Here is a 6,000-nt window from a genome sequence, read left to right on the forward strand (position 1 = left end):
GTGGCTTTTTAGAACCATTTCATCACCTTGAAAAAAAGGCATCCCTCTGGACTTCACACACTTAATGTGGCACCTGGGAATTCTGGAGCCAAATTATGGACCCAAGGGACACCCTGAATCTGGCAAAGCTGAATGATGAAAGGGATTTCTTGGGTCTTTGAATTAACCAGCTCTGAAGCTGTCCTACTTAAGACTTGTTATGTGAGACAATATGTTTTCTTAGCTTGGCAGGGTAGCACACACCCATAGTCCCAGCCACTCAAAAGGCCTTGGGGCAGGAGGATTGCTTAAGCCCAGGAGTTTATAGCCTAGATTGGCCAATGTAATGAGAACCTCATCTCAAGATAAATAAAGAAAAAAAATGACGCGCTAAAATTCCTCTTAAAAATTCTCAGGGAGGGGATGGGGAGGTCCTTCAGCAGTCAAGAACCCTTGTTACTCATGCAAAGAACACAATTTCTAAACAAAGCACCTACGTCAAGCCATTCACAACTGCCTATAACTCCAGCTCCGGGGATCTGATGCCTCTGGTCTCCCACACATATACACATATACACACAGACACATACATAAATAGAAATAACTTTAAATCTTTTTTTTTTAACTCTAGGAGAGAGCTGGGTGTGGTGGCGCATCCCTCGTATAGGAACACTCTAGGCAGAGGCGGGCAGGTCACACAAGTTTGAGGCAAGCGTTGTCTACACACTGAGTTCCAGGCCGATCAGGACTGGGTAGCGATTCCTGTCTCAACAAACAGACAACACAGCAATTTCTAGTACAGTCAGAACTAACAAGAAAGAGTGTGGTTAGCCGGGCGGTGGTGGCGCATGCCTTTAATCCCAGCACTCGGGAGGCAGAGCCAGGCAGATCTCTGTGAGTTCGAGGCCAGCCTGGGCTACCAAGTGAGTTCCAGGAAAAGGCGCAAAGCTACACAGAGAAACCCTGTCTCGAAAAACCAAAAAAAAAAAAGAAAGAGTGTGGTTAAGAGCATGTAGTTTTTGCAGAGGACCTGAGTACATTCCCAGCACCCACATCAGGTAGCTCACAACTGCCAGTAATTATAGCTCCCGGGGATGGGACTCTTCTGGCCTCCAGAGACACCTACCCTCACATGTACACACCTCCACCACACATACATGCACATATAGCTAAATATAAAAATAAATCTTTTTTTTTTTTTTCGTGGAAGTTGATTACTTCAAGGCCAGAAGAAAATCATTTAGGGTAGACCTTCCGGTACCATCAGTGTCTCCTCTGTTTGATAAGTCCCTGTGATTGTGGCTGTCACTCTGGTAACTTCCATTTCCTTCACGACAAGGACAAAGATGAAACAATACAACTGAAAGGCAGAACGTTTGGTGGCTAAGTACGCTGTAGGCTCGGGAATCAGAAGGTCGGGGTTCAAATGTGTCTTGAGGTGGTGTGACCCAGAGTAGGTAATCTAACTCCAGTAAAACCTCATCCCACATGGAGAAAGTACGAAAATAATAGCGCTCATGGTATAGCATTCTTCCAGAGATGAAATCAACCAAGCCACGAAGAACGCAGCATCTGACTCGTGACAGCTCAGTTAACGTAAGCCCGTGGGGTTAGCAGCTCCGGTTTGCAGTCTCAGAAGCTAGGAAAAATCATGTGCTACCCGTGACCCTGAGGCTCCCTCAGTGGAGAGCACAGAATGGAGAAGGGGGAAAAAAAGACTTCTCTATGTCAATTCAACAGACCTTGGACCTACTAAACCAAACTGAAACATTTCCAAAATGATGTCCACAGTCTGATACAGATCCCAGTAGATAATACATAATCCTCAGTGTCTGCATGTCCTGTCACCACAGTGAGGTTTCACCCAGGGACAGCACTTACCAGAGTGCTTAACTAGTTGCCTTCCCTCTCAGACCTCAGAGCCCTGGACTGACAGTGACTCATCCCCTGATAGTTAGTGTAGTCTTTAAAAGATAAGAAACAGGGGTTTGGGGATTTAGCTCAGTGGTAGAGCGTTTGCTTGCCTAGCAAGCACAAGGCCCTGGGTTCGGTCCTCAGCTCCAGGAAAAAAAAAAAACAAACAAACAAAATCGGGGGCCTGGAGAAACAGCTCAGTGGTGGTTAAATCACTGGCTGCTCTTCCAGAGGACCCCTCAATCCCAAGCATCCACATGGCCGCTCACAACCATCTATAAGCAGTCAGTTCCAAGGGATCTGACTGCTTCCCCTGGCCCCTTCGAGCATGAGGCGTGCCCATGGCACACAGATGTTGGGGTGGTTTGAATGAGAATGGCCCTCAGGGGCTTGTGTGCTTGAATACTTGGTCCCCAGTTGGTGGAACTGTTTGGGAAGGATTAGAGGTGTGGCCTTGTTGGAGGAGGTGTGTCAGTGGGGGTGGAATTTGAGGTTTCCAAGGACTTTCACCATTCCCAGTAATATCTCTCTCTCTCTTTTTTTTTTTCTTTTCCCCCCCTCTCTCTCTTCCTCCCTCTCCCTCCCACTCCTTCTCCCTGTCTCTTGTTTATGGATAAGGAGGTGAGCTCTTTGCTGTTCCAGCCACCATGACTTTTCTCGGACTCTCACCCCCTGAAACCCGAAGGCCAATCAAACACTTTTCCTTTATTAGTTGCCTGGGTGTTTTGTCACAGTAACAGAAACTCATACAAACATGTATGCAGGCAAAACACCCATACACACAAATAAAATAAGATAAAAAGCTTTAGAAAGAAGCAAAACAGGGACTGAGCACTTAGCTTAGTCACACATGTAGCTCAGTGGCAGGGTACATGCTTAACATGCACAAGGCCAATCCCCAGCACTAACCAGGAAAAGAAGAAAAGACAAATAAAAAGCTTTCCGGAGCCGAAAGGAGGATCACAGATTTTAGGCTATGATGGGTGGATAGTTCCAGACTAGCCGAGACTACACACACACACACACACACACACACACACACACACACACACACAAACATACACACATACATATACATACAAACACACACACATACACATATGCACACACATACACACACACACACACACACAAACATACACACAAATACACATACACAGGCATACATACAAACATACATACATACATATACATACACATATACATACAAACACATACACATATGCACACATGTACACACACACACATACAAAAAACACCACACTTAAGAAACTTAAGAACAGAGCCGGGCAGTGGTGGGGCAGGCCTTTAATCCCAGCACTCGGGAGGCAGAGGCAGGCGGATCTCTGTGAGTTGGAGGCCAGCCTGGTCTACAGAGTGAGTTCCAGGAAAGGCGCAAAGCTACACAGAGAAACCCTGATCCTGCTGTCTCCACCTCCCAAGTTCTGGGATGGCAGGTGTGTGCCACTCTGCTCCATCTAGGTGGTAGTGGGGATCAAAGCGTGACACATTGTGTTTCCAGGTGAGGGACCGACTTGGCACTGTCTCCAAGCCAGTACCAGTTTATTCATGTTCAGTTGAAGATATCCTACAGGTAAGGGGGGATATGTAAGACAGTTGCTATTATATATATATATTTAATTTCAGAAATATTATCCCTAAAGAAGGCCCCCTGGATAAGGAAAGAACTTTCCCTGAACATTACTCGAGGTCTTACTGTACTGCCGACACTATTCTAGAAACCTGAGCTATAGGAATTCACTGAAGCCTTATAAACTCCCCAGTGACCCTGATCAAAGGGCAAAGTTGTCTTCACACCCAAGGTCACCTCCGAACCACCGTGTCCGCGGCTTCTGGCGCCCAGCCACTTGAGGGGAAGAGTGAGCCAGCCTCAAAGAAAAATTCCAGAAGGTTTCTGCCACCCGTCAATGATTTACTGGGTATTGATTTCATGGATGTTGTAAGAGATGTTGCATCGGCGTGAGCGGATGAGAAATATTTGCTATTTGGATTGTGGGAAAGGGCCACTGAGACGGTTCAGTCGGGAAAGGTGCTTGTCGCCAAGCTCGATGACCTGAGCTCGCTCCCCTCTGACCCCTACACGAGCACTGTGGCATGCATGCACACATACACACATGCACAGATAAATAAATGGTGGGTTGGTTTTTGTTGTTATTGTTGTTGTTTTGTTGGTTTTTTTTTTTTTTTAAGTTTGTGAGAGAACAGAAATTTTCATTCAGATAATCATGGCACTGAACTTCTCAACGTCTACTGGTTGTTTGTTCATATAAGGGTTCCCCTGTGTAGTCCAGGATGGCTCTGAATGTGTGATTCTCCTGCCTAAGCTCTCTAAATGCTAGGGTTACAGTTGTGTGCTACATTGGCCTGGCTTTCTAATGCTTATATATTGCTCCTTCTACTGCCAGGCCACACAGGTCCTTCTCCTCATCCACATGCCCTTGCTAAGGGCTGTTAGCTCCCCAGCTCTTATTCTGGCCAGGTAGGGTGATTGTGAATTCTTTGTTTGTCCTGGGATATTTGTCAAAGTTATAGCCCGTTCCCATGGCAGGGCTTTTACAGGCAGCTACAGCTGTGAGACACACGGGGTCCTCAGATAGACGTCACCATCCACAGATTCCATCTCAGGCAATAGCTTCAGGTGAACAGAACAGTTTTCTTTCTTTCTTTCTTTCTTTCTTTCTTTCTTTCTTTCTTTCTTTCTTTCTTTCTTTCTTTTTTTTTTCGGGGGGGGGGGGGGGGGTGGTTCGAGACAGGGTTTCTCTGTGTAGTTTTGGTGCCTGTCCTGGATCTCGCTCTGTAGACCAGGTTGGCCTCGAACTCACAGAGATCCGCCGGGCTCTGCCTCCTGAGTGCTGGGATTCAAAGCATGGGCCACCACCAGCCAGCTCAGAACAGTTTTCTTGTAGACAAGCGTCCCAGGAAGATAATGCTCCCTTAGTTTTTATTTGTTTGTTTGTTTGTTTGTTTGTTTATACCAGAGTGAGATAACAGTAGCTGTAGATTCCGTGAAGGCTGCCCGGAACCGTTTAAATTGAGCAGTACACATCCAGGAAGGGGAGCCTGGCTAGGGAGGCCAGCCTGCAGGGAAGCTGCGGTTGGCTGATGTGGATAGCCTGTGTGACTGGGGTATCGGGTCTTTCACTGCTTCAGATGCTGACACCTCACCACATCCACAGAACAAGGGGAACCGGGCAAGACATAAAAGAGGTATCAAATTGGTACCTGCCTTCCCAAACCTTGTAATTTAACTGGGAAAATTATATCATAATGGCCGGTGGTCTGTAATTAGCCAATCAATAAGTCTTTTAAGACTTTATCAAAATATAAAATAAAGATCAGAAGAACATGATAAGAGTTGGTCTGGGAAGCCTTCCGCGTAGGTGGTACCTTTTTTGTCTGAAGTAAGAGGGCCAGATGGGAGAAAAGAGGTCACTTGCAAAGAGTCAAGCCACAAACTATGTGCACATACGATGTAAAACTGGGAAGTATCATAAATAAGACTGTGTGGGGTTTGAGTGTAGGTAGCTCCAAGACAGAGAGTATGGTCGACATTTGGAAGGGTCTGGATTCAAATGCCAGCACAAAGAAGAAAGAGCAGGGGGAAACATAGAAGAAAAGGGAGGAAAAAAGAAAAAACAATGAATAAAAAGCCAGACTCTGTAGCCTCTGTTCATAATTCCAGCAGTAAAGAGGCTGAGGCAGGAGGATGATGAGTTGGAGGCTCATCTGAACTATATAAGGAGTTCGTGCCTGACCTGGAACTCATCATGTAGACCAAATGGGCATCAAATTCACAGTGATCCACTTGCTTCTGCCTCCCCTGTGCCGGGATTAAAAGCAAGCATGCCCCCACCCCCAGTCCCCAAGCCCAGTCCCAGCCCCCTGCTGAAAACACTAAAATTGCTGTAGAAGAGTTGTTGATACACGCTGAAAGTCGAGTTCCTAAAAGCACACTGAGGAAGTAAGGCTTTCTCTACGAACAGGAATTTGGAAAGAGTCAGGACGTGACATAAAGAACAGTGTCAGGCTGGTGGCCGGGGGGCAATGTCGTAAGAGCACTGGACGGGGACAGACAAACAAGCTCTG

The sequence above is a fragment of the Peromyscus californicus genome, unplaced genomic scaffold (genome assembly GCF_007827085.1).
Source record: "Peromyscus californicus insignis strain IS unplaced genomic scaffold, ASM782708v3 Scaffold_24__1_contigs__length_46423439, whole genome shotgun sequence".
Classification (NCBI taxonomy): Eukaryota; Metazoa; Chordata; class Mammalia; order Rodentia; family Cricetidae; genus Peromyscus; species Peromyscus californicus.